We start from the raw sequence: 18,230 nt of genomic DNA, 5'->3' as shown, positions 1-18,230 counted from the left end.
CCCCTATGCCACTGCAGCGCACCATGAGTACTACTGTACCTCGCTCTGTTTTCTTTTTCTCTCTGTGTTTCTCTCTGTTTTCTTCTTCTCTCTGTTTTCCTTTCCTTCTTCCGCACGCGCGCCATTGCTGAAGCTCGAGCGAGGCATATTAAGCTGAGCTTTTTTTGTTTTCCTCTTCTCCGGCCACCGTATATATACTCTCTCTCAAGGGATCAGTTTCACTCTCTAAACCCGCCGGCCATCTCTCCGCACGTCGTCCTCTCTGCCTCTGTTTCTAGCTCCTACAAGAGCTTGTCATAGGTATATATATATATGTACATGCATATATCCTTGTATTTATTTATTTGTTTGGTTTGGATTTGGTGTTTGTATGCGAGTTAAAAATTGGGTGATGTTTGTGCTAATTTCGTCTAATACGTATGTTTGAAAAGAAAATTATTTTGAATTTGATTTTGTGCAAGATGATTGATATATATATTTACATGAGGAATATAAAGCTTCACTGCTAGCTATATATATGAATTTGGTTTTGAATATCAAGCTTAGCTTGTTTGTACTTGTGTTATTTGTGATGTTGTTTGTACATTGGTTTAGCTTACGTTGTTGCTGTTTGCTTTCTAGCTAGCTAGCTAATTATTTGGGTGTTTTTTTAGCTTTATCAAATTTATAAGATGCAACATTGTAACTTCAAACCCAAATAATATGAAAAAGAAAAACTGCCCTAAGACAGTCTCCGAAACATGATGAACTGCACGCTTTTTTGGGTTGGGTTTTTGCTTGTTAAGCTTCGGTTTGAAACAACAAATACACAGAAATCACAACCACAAAAAATTCAGAAAGTTAAGTGGTTAAGCTCCAATGTGCCTACTGAAGAAAGTAGTGGAGAATTGGTTTTGGTCAACTTAAGACCAAAACCAATTCTATTTATATTAGTTTACATGTGAACAACAAAATTGGAAAAGATACACTATACAAGGAAAGTTCTTTACACCTAAGTCACATTAAAATAAGGTAAATAATGATAAATCAAATGTACACGTATCAACGAATTAATTACTCTATCTGTCATTACTCCCAGCTATATATATATATATATATATATATATATGGCCAGTATATATAGTGGCCATATATACTGCCAATATATATATATGGCCGGTGCATATAATATATATATATGGCAGAATGCATTCTAGTCCTCAAAACCAAATGCCTACAATGAGTCTGTCCACTAGATATCAGAAATTATTGAAGAAAGAACAAGATATTTCTCTTGCCCCTTCTAGGCAACAACATATAGAGAAAATGGTTGAAATATTTAAGATAGTTGCATATTAACAAAACAATATCTCATTTTACCCCAACATATGAATCCGGCAAGAGCTATGGTTCAAGAACTTCAACTGGATACCGACATTTCCAATGAGATGTCATTCTGAAAGAAGACCTAACAACATTTGTTCTTCATATATACTATATAGTATATAGTATATACTATATACTATATAGTACTATACTAGTATATATAGTATATATATGGCCGGCTGGTGATATATACTATATATAACAATTTCACATTTATTGATAACTTATTTAAATGTTTGCTTTGTTTGAGATAATTCTTTATTGTTAATTAATTAAGTCATTCGTGCTATGTGTTATGATTGTTATTTGGTATGCACGAGGTATATATGAACAACCATGTGGTTTTGATCGGTTATATCAAGAAACTAGTAATTAACTTAGATTTATTTATTTAATTTGTTTAGTCATATATAATAATAAATGCATTTAAATTTAGACTTGTATATTGTTTAGGTTTTGCCCTATTAATACTTATAAATGCTATACGACCAAATACGTACTGCTTTGACAATATGAAAATATATAGTCAATTTATATACATATATATAATTTGACTTCGTAACCTAGCTAGATTTATTTTATTTCACTAGGGTCCCCAACATCTAACAAATGCATATATATGAACTTTTGGGAAAAAATAATAGAACCTAGCCTACATAGATGATATTATTGATGGTCCCCATTTGGAATAGTTGCTAATTCGTTTAAGTTTAAGAAATTTCATGACTAACAAAAATTACCAACAACCTTAGCATCAAATTAAGTTTGCATGTAAATTCCATTTAATATGTATGGGTTTCTTGAATACTTTTAAGTCGCGTATATTTCTCTCTAATGTCCGTAGAAAACAATGGACAAGAGTTGGATGACAAAGCCTAGGGGTACGAAGGAATACAGAGACGGTTGTAGATTGTTCGTTGACTTTGCAGTTGGGAACTGCACAACACCTGATGGTAAGATTTACTGCCCGTGTAAGGTGTGTTGCCTTAACCGACGCTATCCCCCAGGCGTTGTTCTCGCCCACTTGACAGGGGGAAAAGGCATACTTCCTACATATAAGGATTGGATGTTTCATGGTGAGAAGCCTGTTCGGGACCATGTTAAACCGTCTCCTTTTGAATCGTCCAGCCACAGCTAAAGTAGGTGGAAGGAGTGATCAGGGTGGAAATATGCACGCTATGTTGCGTGATGTGTTCAGTATGCACGATGTTAGGGAAGGCAACTGTGAACCTCAGGTCGTTGTGCAGGGTGATGAAGAAATCGTATTCGAAGAAGTGGATAAAGTTGATGCCCAAAAGTATCACGAGCTACTTAAAGAGGCAAAAACACCGTTACATGATAGTACCAAACATAGCAAGCTGAGCGCAACTATTCATCTGTACAACTTGAAGTATGTTGGTGGAATTAGTAACAAGATATTCTCATATCTCCTTGAGTTCATCAATCAATTGTTGCCTACGGATAGTGAAGGTTTGCCGGTTAATACCTATGAGGCAAAAAAATATCTAAGGGACATGGGACTCGGGTATGAGAAGATTCCGGCTTGTCGTAATGATTGCATGCTATTTTGGAAAGGCAACAAAGAGTTAGATTCATGTACAGTTTGTGGCAAATCTAAGTAGAAAGATGAGATTCATTTGGACGAGGACAATCAACCCATATCGTCAAGTAAGAAACGCCAGGTAAAAATCTTGCGGTGGTTTCCACTCATATCAAGACTACAGAGGTTGTTTATGTCGCAGTATACATCGCCCCATATGAAGTGGCATGCAGACAACCGCACAAATGATGGCAAATTGAGGCATCTGGCCGACGGTGAAGCATGGAAGTCATTTGATCAGTTATATCCGGAATTTGCTGCGGACAGCAGGAATGTAAGGCTTGGACTAACCTCAGATGGATTTAATCCTTTTGGGAACCTTAGTACATCACACAGCACTTGGCCCGTAATACTTGTGCCATACAACTTACCTCCTTGGATGTGCATGAAACAAACATCTTTTATATTATCCTTGATTATCCCAAGCCCAAGCTCACCTGGAATGGATATAGACATTTACCTACATGCCTTAATTGAGGAATTGAAGGAATTATGGAATGTAGGGGTACGTACATTTGATGTTTCCACTAACAAGTACTTTATGTTGCGAGCACAATTGATGTGGACAATTAATGATTTCCCGGCATACGCAGATCTGTCAGGATGGCCTACAAGGGGAGTAAAGGCATGTCCTTGTTTTATGTAGTCAACCAGGTCTCGATAGTTAAAACACGGCCACAAATAGTGTTTTATGGGTCATAGGCAATACTTGCCCTTGAATCATCCGTGGAGGAAGAACAAAATTAATTTTGACGGTAACCAGGAACTACAATGTCCACCCGATGTGCTTAGTGGAGATGAAATACTAAGACAATTAGAAGGGATGCCATTTGGGGATGAGGATGCCGGCAAGTCAAAGCCAGACAGTAGTAAGAAGCAGGGAGAGAAGCGGAAGAAGAGTACTCCTAACACCAGACCAGCAGCGAGCAATCCTGTATTATGGAAGAAGAAGAGTATATTCTTTAGGTTACCGTATTGGAAGGATAATTTACTGCGGCACAACCTTGATGTGATGCACATAGAGAAGAATGTGGTGGACAATATTCTTGGTACAATACTCAACATAAAAGGGAAAATAAAGGACAACTACGATGCTCGCAAAGACTTACAAGAAATGGGATTGAGACGTTTACTTCATCAATTTACGAGGAATGGAAAAAACTATATACCCCCAGCTTGCCACACGATGTCCAATGAAGATAAAACCAGTTTCTTGAAAGTGCTTCGGGATGTGAGGGTGCCCGATGGTTATGCCTCGAATATTTCCAGATGCGTACGACTGAAAGACCGTACGATGACGGGTTTGAAGAGTCATGACAATCACATAATAATGCAACAACTTCTACCTATTGCTTTACGTGGGTCACTACCATGTAACGTGGTCAGACCTTTGGTTGAGATGGGAACATTCTTCCAGGGCATATGTTCAACTACGCTGACACTAGATGATTTGTACCGACTCCAGAGTGAAGTCTGCGTGACTTTGTGCAAGATGGAATAAGCATTTCCCCTCAGTTTTTTCACTAGCATGGTTCATGTTGTCGTGCATCTTGTCCGTGAATGCCAACTGGGTGGACCAATTCTGTATAGGTGGATGTATCCAGCTGAGAGGTAAATTTTGATCGTTAAGTTATTATTATTATTTTTTTCCCCACCAATAAAAGACATTGAACCACTGCAATTGATTGATTGATTTTCATATACAGGAGACTAGGGTGGTTCAAATCTAATGTGCGCAATAAAGCGGCTTCCGAGGGATGTATTGCGGAGGGCTATATAGCAACTGAGTTGGTGACATTTTGCTTGGTGACATTTTGCTCGATGTATTTGGATGACGCACCGACGTTTCATAATAAGGCCCAAAGAAATCCTGATGGTTGTAAGGGGGCGAAAACACGAGCGATCCTCAACCGTATCACACTGGCACAGATTCATCGATATATATTGTTTAACTCAGATGAGTTTCTACCACTACGAACGTGAGTCATCTCACTAGTACATGCCCTACCATTTCTTATACAACCTTAATTTCGAATGCACTATAATGAATTTAATTTCAAATTGTAGGATGTACATGGAAACGCTTAAAGGGCGAACAGCGGACAATCAGTTGGAAAGCCAACATTTTGAACAATTTGTCGATTGGTATCGTGACTATGTAAGAATATTGTCTTGTTACTAGTTAAATGATTTGTATACCTATTTCGCTTACAAATCCTATATACACTAATTTCAATTCATATATCGCCCTCCATTGTACACAGGTCAATGGATTGGACGACCTACGTAGACAGGAGCTAGGTGAGAAACTGGTAATGCACTGTAGAGGGCCAAAGGAAACGGCATTCAAGTATAACAGATATGTGGTTAACGGGAAGTTGTTCCGCACTCTGTCAGTTGATATCGGAAAAAAAAAAACTCAAAATAGCGGCGTGTGTGTGCCGAGTACTGATGGCGAAACATATTACAGAAAGTTAACCCAAATAATTAAGATTGAGTACTATTATAGGACAAAGTATGTTATGTTCAAGTGTAATTGGGCGGACAACACGAGGGATAGCGGGTACAAGGTTGATGAGTATGGCATAACGTTTGTCAATTTCAAAAATCTTATCCACGCTGGAGAGAGTATTACGAATGAGCCGTTTGTGCTAACTTCACAAGTTGACCAGGTATTTTACGTCGAAGATGAAAGGAACCCAGATTGGGCTTGCGCTGTAAGGACTAAACCTAGAAACGTGTATGATGTTGGTCAGGGTCTGACGATTCTAGTGGCAGCTACCACGAGATTGAGCCCCTTCTATTGAGTTCCAATCATGATCATGTTAACGCACCTGATGATGTCGATTACGTCCGACCCGATTTAGAACTAATCGAAGCGTATGTCATTTAATGAAATTGGAGTACACCCTTATCTTTGAAATTTTTTTATTTTTTATTTCTTTTAAAAGAAATATTTACCGACATTTTTAATTGCTTTTTAGGTTAACCATAAAATTTATATGTAGTTTGTGGAAACGATATATAATTAATTGAGTAACTAATATATGTTTAAAATTTTAAATGTGTGATTACTTTACATATACTTGTACCTATTTACTTATTTTAAATACTAATTCGGTTCGCAACGTATTTTGCAGGGAGATATGAGTTATAGGGGAAAGAGAAAAGCATAGAGGCAACCGACTGTGCGGTTGACATCCGCCGCCCACAAGTTACATTCATCTCCCCCGGCTAATATGGAGCCAGAAGAGTATAGACCGGTACTTCCACATCATGTGGAAGGGCAGACCCATGCGGGGTAGGACGTGGGCGTTGGTGGTGACATTCATGTAGATTCTCAGCATGCTGACGTGGCAGAGCCGGGCACATCCACACCTTTCACGCTTGACTTCACGACGTTGAGCGAGCTGGGGATCGTTTCACATGGCCATTTCGAGCGGCACCTGTAACCCCCCGGATCACAGGTAGATGATAGTGATGAGACATAGCCCCCGGAAAGCAGTGTGGGCGATGAGGATGGTGTCGTGCAGGACACGCATTCCGATGATGCCGCTACACTCCCGTTGGCTATGGACGAGGTTTGAACGATAAGTAAGTATATGTGCTAAAAAATCGTAATATTTTTTCCTATTTTAATATGTAGTTAGTTTAAATAAGTAACTAACTTGTTCAAATTCTTAATGTATTAGGTGTAGATCAAAATGACATCACCCACTATCATATCTTGAGTGTCAAGTCATGCCACAAGCTGTGGGAGATCCCCGATGGCCAGAGAATCGTGTGCGAGTATAACCCTGCGTGACAGCCTGTGGGACAAAGCGCTTCCAAATTTAGACGAATGACCGGAGTGTTCGTTAAGGGCAGTACTTATGTAAGGATCAGCGACGAGTAGAAGAATGTACCGGAACGTAGGAATGAGGATATCTGGGATGTATTGATGGTATGTTATAATTAAATATTATTGTATTTATGATAATGATTTATATATTCATATATTTTTCTCAAATAGATGTTGTATTATTAATGCATATATACGTGTGAATATATGCAGAAGCACTTCTATATCCTGCCTGAGTCCGATATCGCGGCCATAAAACGGGACGCTTTCCTTGATATGCGAAACAAGCATTAGACTTGGAGGTATGATTTGAAGCAGAGTCTTTACATTACGTCTGACGACACTCCAACGACAGTGAAGGCTAGGGAAGGAGGAAAATTATCCACATACAACATAGAGGACGTGAATATATTATTGGAGAAATGGTGTAGTAAAGAGAATCAAGTAAGTTACATATTTTAGTGAGTTTTGTTTAGTTTTATTAAAATGAATGTGTTAGACTAAAATATTAACAATGTTAATTGTCTAGGACTATGCTGCATATATGAAGGGAATCCGGTCGAAGAACAAGGAGCCTCACTGCACTGGGTCAAAGAGCTATGCCAGAGTGACACATGAAAAAGTATGTTTTTTGAGCAGTTATATATATATATAATTTATTTTGATTATGTTTATATTTTATTTGTTTAAGTTTTATTTGTTTATGCAGTTCATAAATACCGGGATTCCGCCAACACGAGCGCAGTCTTACATCAACACACACGTGAAGAAGGATGGCTTGTATCCAAATGACTTGGTCAGGGAAAGATGTGTATGCTACTAATAACCGATATGTTTTGGTTAATGTATATTTCTTTGTAATTTAATGTAATATTTCTGATTGCTTCTTTTAATGTGTACCGTATAGGAGAGGATGAAGGAGTTGCTTTCCACTGACCTTGCTGCTGCAAAATCTGTAACCGAGGGCACCGTATGGTGGGCGCCCGACAATGCGTACGCACAGGGGATGGGCAATAAGCCAGAGTATGCTGGTCGGGTTCGCCAGGTTGGAGCAGGTATACTTCCTATGCGCGGCAGCATACACTCGTACTATAGACCAGTCGCGCCACGCTCGCAACCTCCTGGGAGCTCTGGTGTCCCAGAAATGATAGAAGCTGCACTACAAGCTGAGCGGGAGAAGCACAAGCAGGAGATGGATGTGCTGCTAGAGACATAGCGAGAGCAAGCAGCGGCGCAGCTGCAGACACAGCGAGAGCAGGCAGCGGCGCAGCTAGCTAAGCAGGCAGCGGTGCAGCAAGCTGAACGGGAGAGGCACAGGGCGGAGATAGCTGCGCTGTTAGATGCACAGCGAGTGCAGGTTGATCAGCAGGTTGCTGTGCGGCTAGCTGAGAATGAGGCTACTATGAACACTTTTATGAGGCACGTTTTCGTCAACTTGAGGTCATGTTGAAGTCGAGGTCCTCATCCGATATGACTCGAGTTAAAGATGTGCCAGACAAAGAATCTCCAGCCCGTTTGGTGGTGAAATCGTCGGTGGGGAATGCACCAAGTAATGCAATTTGTTTTTTTTGGCTTTGGGTTTTCTTGAATATATATATATATGGATACTCTTGTTGCAAAATGTTTTGTTCTTCATTGGTTTGATGATACATTTGATTGGAATTAGTATTGTTTTTTATGTTGTTATTGTTGATAGTGACCTCAGTAATATTTGTTATTATTTCTACTACTAAACGTTAGCATTGTGTTTGCATCTAATTTTATAAGGATATTATTTTTCAGTCGGAATATATATATATAGAGAGGCAACATTGATCATGATTTATAATTGTAGGTAGTGCATTTTTTGTTATATTATAATAATGTCATTTTGGTTAGCATATATGTTAAAGTTGTTATGGTGCCATTTTTTGTGTTTTGCCTAGGATCCTGATAAGAAAGGTATTTATTGCTTCTTGGTTGATTGTTTTATCATCTCCAGGTGCCACGGAAAAGTTGTCGAATGAGGAAGCTATCGACCTAGATTGAACATTGTCTGTGAGTTCTTAGTTGGTAAACATATTATATATTTTGTCATTGTTTATAGTCGTCGTAATATATATATATATATATATATATATATATATATATATATATAGTTTGGTTGTATATGATTGACGTATTGACTGCATGTTTGTGATACATATAATTATGTCTATATGATAAATAGTAAGCTGCATTTGATGGATGTTTAATTAGAATATCGTTTGGTGTTTAATAGGTTGGGCCTCTTGTAACTATGAGCACTTGTTATTCTTTATGAAGATGACAAATTATGATATTTGGGTACCGATAGAAAATATCAATTATCAATTTACTTCTATGTTCTTGAAGGTAATTTATGCTTCAATTTATAAATTAAACTGCTACTTTGGTTAGGTTTTTTTGTTGTTTGTGAAATAGATGTGTTTGACAATAAATACCTATTTATAACATAAGATTCTGTGGTAGGTCATGGAGGAAAGTTTCTACTTTAAAGTAGAGTATTTATTCAGTCTTGTCTTCCACAGGATAGAGTAGAGTACGTATTTGTTTCTCCTTGTAGAGTAACATTTTTTCGAATTTATTTCTTACTGCAGATTGTGAAGAAGCTCGTGAATGTTGTTGCTAGTATACATCAAGCTATCTGGGAAGCCTTTGGAAATAGCGGTATGAGAAGCTCATGGATGTTGCCAATATATTATGGCATTTGCATATTGCCAAGTATAACCTAGTCATATAGGATGTATTAGTTTGGTTGGATTTTGTTTTCCATTTTTGTTTGACATATATCCTAATATAATTGTGGAACTAACTGAATGACCCACTAGTTATTTCATGACTCTCTATTTATTTCTTATGTTGATAGATCTGAATGTCGAATTATATGTAACTGAATTTCTGTACATACCAAACGCAACATGGCTGTACTCATTTTCGAATTGCCAACATGACTGAATTTCTATACTCATTTTTGTTGTTTTTGTCCTAGTTCCATCCTATGAAATTGCCAATTGTATGCAAATCAGGAAAGAAAAAAAATTGTAGGCTAATCAGTTGCATTTTTGTTGTTTTTGTCCTAGTTCCATCCTATGAAATTGCCAATTGTAAACAAATCAGGAAAGAAAAAAATTGTGACTAATCAGTTGCATTTTTGTTGTTTTTGAGGAAGCAAAAAACCCAGGAAACAAAAATTGGCAATTTTGAATTGGCAATTTCGAATCAAGAAGGTTGTTGAATCAGGGGAAAAAAAAAACCCAGGAAGCAAATTGGGGGAGAAAAAAAAAAAAAAAAACCTTATTTTCTGACGTGGCAGAACTGCCACGTCAGAAAATATTCTGACGTTGCAATACTGCCACGTTAGAAAATATTCTGACATGGCGGAACTCCAACGTCAGAATTTTTTGACATTGGACACTATACCACGTCAGAAAATTATTCTGACGTGGCGAACAATAAAACGTCAAAATTTTCTAACGTTCCACCCATTGATGCGTCAAGAAAATTTTTTTCCTGTCACCTATGTTTCTGACAATCTACACGCGTCAGAAACGATACGTTAGAAAAATTTTCTGACACGTCGGACAACATAAAACGTCAGAAATCTCCAGTCAAAAAAATTTTGTTTTTTTGTAGTGTAACTAGTACTCTGTAAGTTGTAACACCATTATTAATGCTTCAAACATATCAATAAACAGCTTTTGCACGTGCAATAATATATATCATTACCAATTAATATAAGTTCGATCTCTATACGCATATATTCTGTTTAAATTCTCAACTTTTGGACAAAGATTGATTCAAAAGTAGTTTCTAATGCCTATAGTTTCAGCCATTGCCCAAACATCATGTCTCTTTCTTTCTAATCAATTTCAGCATGCACATAATCAACGAACACAAAGTTCTTTTGTAGCTCGTGCGAAGCAAAAGCCAAGCCAGCACTAAGAAGTGCAAGCCCAGCCAAGAAAATCCGTAATTGCATATCGGAGGGAATCTCGGCCGACGCACAGAAAAGTACTGTTGCAGCAATTAGAAACTTTTGCGATGCCTGGAATGATGTATAAGCTCTTCTACACGACGAACACTTGAGAGTGTGCTGCTCTAATCTATCCAACATCTACGCAACAAGATGAAAACAGAAACTAACAAATCAGTAATAACATCAATGTATCATGTAGGATGTGTGCTGACATATGTTACGATATTCTTTTTATTGGTGAGATTAAGGGGACATTATACAACATATAATACATACAAATGCATATATGTATTTGTGTGCGTATGTTTTGAAACTATTTCATGTACGTTCAGAAACATGTCTATTTTACTGTTCCTAGGATCTCAAAAAAACAAAGGGGGAAATGCAAGAGGGTCAGTGACAATAAGCTTTTCACACCTGACGTTTTGATAGAACCGTTGATGGCACAGGTTGTTGGTTGTTCATGCCAAACCACTCAGGTTGGCTGTTGCCGTGTCGCCTCAGCCAATTTCGAAATGCCAAGACAAGGCGATCTGCTTGGGTAGGTGTAAATGTGATGTTTGTATACTGCTTATTAACATCAGAAAAACCCTCCATTGTCTTTGAAAGAAAGACCTTCTCTTGACCCTGAAGGACAATCGTGTCGCCATCATACACCTTATTTGTAGTCCAATGTTCATACCATCTAGGAACCACCTAACACCACCACATACATGAGAGGAACTCAAGATATAAGGATAAAATCATTCCTAAAGAAAAACAGAAAAATCAGATATTGATTTCAAACTCCCTTTTGAGTGCAAGATTTAGCATTATTCAGTCATTAAACAAATGGAGATTTTCGTTAATAACGTACATGGAAAACTTGAACTTGAAAAATAAGCAAAAAATGGGGAATGAAAGAAAAGTAAAATGAGCTGCTTTTAATTTTAATGCAGATGTATACAACTTACTAAATCTCAAGAACTACACATCCCAACACAAATTCGCTTCTATGTACACAATGGCATGTGCGTGTGTGGGTGGGTGTGGGTGGGTGTGGGTGTATGTGGGTGCATGAATATTTGGCTTCTAGAAATATAATGGTGGATCTAAACCTCGTATGGTTAGCACCAAAAGATCCTGACTAAGTAATGATTTCATGCAACAAACAAACAACTGCAACCTTTTAATCTCAAATATTGGGAGGCAATCACGAAGCTATGTATCAAGCAAACCATACCATACTTCACCTACACATCCTTTAATTTTAATTTAATTTTTTTTTAACTAAGCTTGCACATCCTTATAAAAGCTAGAGCTAAAGAAGTAAGGAAATTCATCTGTCAAGAGTAAGGAAATTCTATCAGCAACCCCTTCATCTTATAAAGAAAATTATTCTTGGTCAGCATTTTAGATGGAGTAAAGGACAAATTTATCAATTTAAACCTCATAATATGGAAGCAGAGCTCTAGAGTCACTTCCCGGATAATGTTAGCCATATCTTATCATTCAAAATTGACCTGATTGAAAGGCGGTGTCTATACCACAACAAGCAACTATAATACAAGAACCTGCGAGATTTAATTTTTTTCAGAAGAAGACATGATGAAACAAACATACCAAGTTTGCCAAAACGTATAAAAAGCAATTATCATAATTTACATGAGAAAATAGCTATAGTTAGATCATAACTAAAAGAGTGAAATCATCAGAAAAACACATCTTACTGCTTTCAAATTATAAGTTACATAAGAAGACTGCTCAAAGAGTTCTTACCTGCCACCAGGCAGGCCCTGGCATTGTGAACTGGAAGAAGTTTCTAGCACTACAAAGAATAGATCGGGTCTTCCCAGGTGCCATTGGCACAGCGAAGTTACAAATCCATATTATCCATTTTTTATCACCAACTATAGGAAGCTTTGTGTCTATTTCTATTCTGTAAAAAATCAATGCAAAGATGGTTAGGATTCAGATATGTGTAAAATAAAAATAACAATTCTCTAGAATCTAGGACGGGAAAATGACATCCCGGGATACTGATTTCAATAGGACAAGAAACTATTTTTTTGATATGTAGTAGGACAAGAAACTATATTATAACTTGACTAGGTGTCAGAGCAACTTAGTCCTCTAGATAGACTTTTCATGAGGTAACGAATGAGGGATACACGACAGAGTATAAAAATTCCTCAAGTGCAGCTCATATTGATCTCAAACAGAAGGTTCCACTTGGCTTAGCTTCTATGCCCTTGACGCCAGGACCTGGGATCGACTCCCAGGCTATCTCTTGTTTTGTAGCCTATAGGTGTTACAACCAGTGCCCCAAGCCAATCTCGAACTTGATGTTATTTAGAAAAACAGTTTTATTTAGAGAGTCATAATATTTTAGTTGAACAGTTATAATTTGTAAGATAAATTGAAGTCCCCAAATTATATTGTATGTAGTTTAGGTGTATTGAGTGTAACTCATGCATACAAAGATCTAGATTACAAATTCTTTATAACTTTCAAAATTGAGCCAATAGTTTGATAGATTTAGACATTTTATCTGATAAGGTATAATATATTAACTATTATGTGATAGAATGACTTATTTTGGTCATTGATGTGGAGACTTCTAGTAGTATGTTAGTGCATTTAGAAAGCATTGAACTGAACCACAATCAGAATGTATTCTGTAAATTATTGTCACTTGAATACACTTTTCACGCAAGGGCTCTCAATTTTAAGAAAATAATGAGCTCAAATACTAAGTTCCAATTGCTTCGAATTACCGGCTATTGAAATCTTGCATAGTCAATATCTCGGTATATTGAATAACTAACATTGAGGATTGTTGGAATACTTGTTTCGATAAGTGACGTAGATATCTCCTTAAGGTGATTTAATGGAATTGATCATTTAAGTCCAAACTTGTTAATTTTAGCAAATTTTTACAAAAGTAAATACTCTTAAAGATTCATTTTTTTTATGGGAGTTTTCATGATGATTATGTTATTAAATTGAGACTAAAGGATTGAGATATAATTGGATAAAGTTGACAGTAAATTAAATTACCTTATCCCATGTATGGATATACTCACAAAAGAGTCTAGTTAGAGGCTTCTGGTAGAATAATGTGCTCTTTTGCAATTACATAAATCCTATAGTATAATTATAATTTATAGGAGAATAATTTAGAATTAATAGGACTTTGAAGGACTTATGAGAAAAACAGAAACTCCAAGCTTACTAGATCAGCTCACATATTTCTTTTCCCAAATGCATGTTAGTGCTGCTTAAAACTTGTATAATGAAACTAAGAAGCTGCTCAAGATTCCAAAGCGACGACATGCAAGATTGATGCGCATGAGATTTTGTTAGTATCACACAAACAAACACAATCTAGTGCGAGAAGTATGTAGTCACATCCAAGATTGATCTACGCAGCTTTGACTGCTTAAGTGATACTGATGAACTTACTTATTGATAAGATAACAAGGTGCAACAAACTCAGCAGTGATCCGTGGGTTCCCATCATTCGCTCCAGCAAAGCCCCAATGACCACTAGACTCTAACTTAAAAGCCAAAGGCTTGGCTTTATCTCCCCTTCCTGTAACCTGTAGAGCAACTTATCCTTTAAGCAACATGGAAAGTCCTTCATTATAGCCAATGGCTTTTAGACCAAATGGCACCTCCACCTGCCATAAGAATGGAGTGGTGGATGATGTCTAGGGTCCAAGTTCCCTTGGGTGTATGAGTAAATCTACCAATAAAATAAAAAAGAAGTTATCCAACATAACAAGAGCAAACATTACCACCATTCCTTATCTAACAAGTTCCCCTACAATATTCCTGTCGAAGAAGATGGCCAACCATAGAAGTGCTTGTATTTTTAAAAACTCATGAACCAATGACCAAGAAGAAAAGCACAAAGTGACGAAGTAAGAAAAGCAACAATCCAACATATATATACAAAGTCAACTTTAACTCAGACTAACGAGCATAAGAAGTATTTACCACAGGCACATACAACTTACAACAATATACCAATTGATTTATGTGGTTAGCTCAAGTGGTAAGTCAGTTGGCCTTGGTGTCTTGTGAAGCATCATATCTAAGATTCAACCTTCCTTAAGTGCAAACAATTTCTAAGGGCCACACCCACAAGCGAAAGCCTAAACTTTACCCGACCCATGTGGAAGGGCGCTTTGCACGGTGTTCTAGAGATCTAGTTAGGGCGAAGCCTTGGATATCCCGGTTTTCATAAAAATAAAAATAATAAATAATAAAAATTAATAAATAAATAAAATAAAAAATCTGCCTTTACAAAACCAGCATTGACTTACTGTTCAAGCTTTAAAAAGAATTAGAAGCAAAAAAGGTTCTATCTGGATAGCCATTGTTGTCTGCAGTAATATTAGGAGAAATAGAAACGTAACCATGACCACTCATCCAAATACAGCCAAGCTATTACATTTGTTTCATTGTTGCTATTTGTTGTGAGTGTTGTATCCTACACTAAAAAAATATAAAAGAAAAGAGCAGTTAATATACTTAAGTAGACCTTAACCCATTAGCTTAGGCTTTTGGGCTAGAGTTGTGTTCAACTATTTATGCTAATGTACTCTTGGCCAAAACTCCGTAACCGCTTTATCTCCTAACAAATGGTATCAGAGCCATGGTTACCTTCCTGGGACAGGTGTTTGGATGCGTCGGGTTTAGAGTTGTGTCCGACTTTCGCAACTCCTGACGTAAGACACTCTTGGAAATGTTAAAAGACTCACAAGCGAGGGAGAGTTGGATCAATGTGAAGAGACTCACAAGTGAGGGGGAGATTGTTGTGACTGTACTTGTGAGTGTTGTGTCCCACATTGAGAAAATATAAAAGAAAATAGTAGTTAATAAACTTAAGTGGACCTTAACCCATTAGGTTAGGCTTTTAGGCTAGAGTGGTGTTCAACTATGTATGTTAATATACTCTTGGTAAAAACTCCATAACCACTTTATCTCCCAACACTATTTCATGAACAAGAAACTTGTCAGTTCATTAAATGCACATATCTAGGATGAGAATTAGATTTGATCATACTTTTTTTCATTGACATTTAATTTTTAAAGTGGCAAAGCATTGGAATGGACACAACACTTACAAAGTGCAGCATTTCAATTTAACATTTCCCAAGCTACATAAAGTCTTCCACTAATATCTTGAACAAACTACCAATATTTTATTCAAAACCCAAGGGGTTGGCCTAGTGGATGAGGCTTGTGGTCTTAAGGAGTATCACCCCATAGATCCCAAGTTCAAGACTTGCTAGGTGCAAACTCTCCCTAAGGCCACACCCCCTAGTGTAAAAGCCAATGATTTACCCTGATTCGTATAGGGAAATATCCGAGGGTGCAGTGCATAGGTCCGAGGTTTACTCTGCAGGGGTGGGTCCGAAGGGCTCTGCCTTGCCGAGGTTCCCCTTCATTAAAAAATATATATTTTATTCAAATAAAAATTGATTGTTAAAATTGTTCAAGTATATACCTTGTGATGAGCAAAATCAATGTGGGAAGGATCAGAGACATTCTCCATGAGGGTATCATAGCCATAGAACATATCCCGCTGAATCGTCACCGATGAAAACTCAGGTTTATCAAATTCATCAGGCAGCCTACATTAACATCATAAGTTTATCAAAATATTCATTGCAAGGAATTATATCCAATAACTTCTAAGATATCATTATGAACCCCTATCATCAACGTCAATTATTAGATGAACATAAAATATTATAAAGAAATTGTAGCCATAAAGTGAATCAATGACCTGGGAGGCTTGGTAGCACGAGCTCTTTCCAAGTCATTCTCATCAGGCCATTCTCATTAGGCCAAACGAAGAGCAGGCCTTGAGACTGCATCGTAGGAAGCCTTGTAGCGCACGCTCTCGGAGACTGAAGATCACAAGCTTCAGGACCTTCAGGTGAAGCCTGAGGGATCCTAACACAAGATCCGCGCCCATCAAAGGACCAGCCATGGTTTGAACACTGCAAGTTGCCGCCTTCATCAATCCGCCCATCCTGTGAACCATATGAACTCATTAGGATCATAAAACCCTCCAAGAACCCCATTCCTCACTCAGTTATGGAAATTTTACAAGAATTCATGAAATCGTTGCAGTGAACTTTATTATATTACTTCGGGACCCAATCAAGCACGATTTCCTCTAGAAACCAAAACAACTGAAAATATAAATATATCTTAGGCGCCTGTTTAGCTAACTAATTATTTATTTATTTATTTATTTATTTATTTTATTCATTCCTTTGTCAACAACCGAATAAAGGGTGAGCTTCAAAACATCATTTTTCTTGTTCAACTATTTTCTTTTCCTCACTTTTCTTAGCAAACAAAGAGATACCGACTTCAATTGGAGCGTAAAAATTAAGGAAGAAAAAAAAAAAAGTTACAGATAAGGGGGCGAGGCGGTGGGGGCATTTGTCGTCGAAAGCAACCCATTCACTGGCAGACCTGTCGAACCAGAGCACGAGATCTCGACCCAGAAGCTGAAATGGGGTTGGGAGGCTAGGGTCCAAATCTTCAATAAACGAAACTGGGTACCAGTGATCCCTCCGAGAGAACTTGGAACTTGACGAACTTTCCTCACCGTGCTCATCCACATCTTCTTCTTCTTCTTCTTTTTGATTCTCGTAAGATGTTGGTGTGGCTGAAGGAGCAGCTACACTTGGAAGAGAAAGATTTCTACATGGTGATTTTCTTGAAAAGAGGGTTGGGGTATTGGCGGAGATGAAGGGAAGGGTGGTAGTGGTCTTGAGAGCTTTATTGCTCGGTGATGACAATGTAACAATTGAAGCAGAAGCAGAGGCCAAGGGTAGCGCTGCCATTACCATTGGATTCTTTTAAAATTTTATCGGGAGTAATAAAGAATATTTACACATATAAGATAAATAGTTACCTATTTATTTTCCAGCCATTTTACACACACGCCATGGGCATCATTGAATGTTCTTACTTTTTTTCGTGTTGATGAATCTATAAGCTGCACGTAACACGTGGCCACTGCACGGCCTAATAGAGCTCAACCGCAATTTCCGGAGGGAAAAGTTTTCTTGGAGGATTTAATAGTTGTCCAAATCCCATTGGCTGATTTTCAGGCATTGTAAGAAATTATTTTTTTGGCAGAAAAATGACCTCCACAATTTTGAGGGATGTAACTTGCAAGCAACTACCGGAAAGATCAATTAAATTACAAATTGCCTGCCTAGGGGTTGATGTAACGTGTTAGTGATTTTGCCTTGTTATGTAATAGTCCACTAACATTGTGGCATATTGGCAAAGTCATTAAAAATATGTTATATTTCAGCTGACGTGACATGTTCAATTCACTTTTAGACTAATTTAATTTAAAAAAAAAAAAAAAAAATTTAATGATAAATTGAACATGCCACATCAACTAA

The 18,230-nt window shown here is 37.4% G+C and overlaps 1 pseudogene; it reads right to left on the bottom strand.

Moving 5' to 3' along the window:
* Positions 1 to 10,562: 10,562 nt before the first annotated feature.
* Positions 10,563 to 17,679, bottom strand: LOC132164683 (pheophorbide a oxygenase, chloroplastic-like; annotated as a pseudogene).
* Positions 17,680 to 18,230: the final 551 nt, after the last annotated feature.

The sequence above is a fragment of the Corylus avellana genome, chromosome ca10 (assembly GCF_901000735.1).
Source record: "Corylus avellana chromosome ca10, CavTom2PMs-1.0".
Lineage (NCBI taxonomy): Eukaryota > Viridiplantae > Streptophyta > Magnoliopsida > Fagales > Betulaceae > Corylus > Corylus avellana.
Note: the sequence above shows the minus strand (reverse complement) of the source record. Positions and strands in the feature narration are given on the sequence as shown.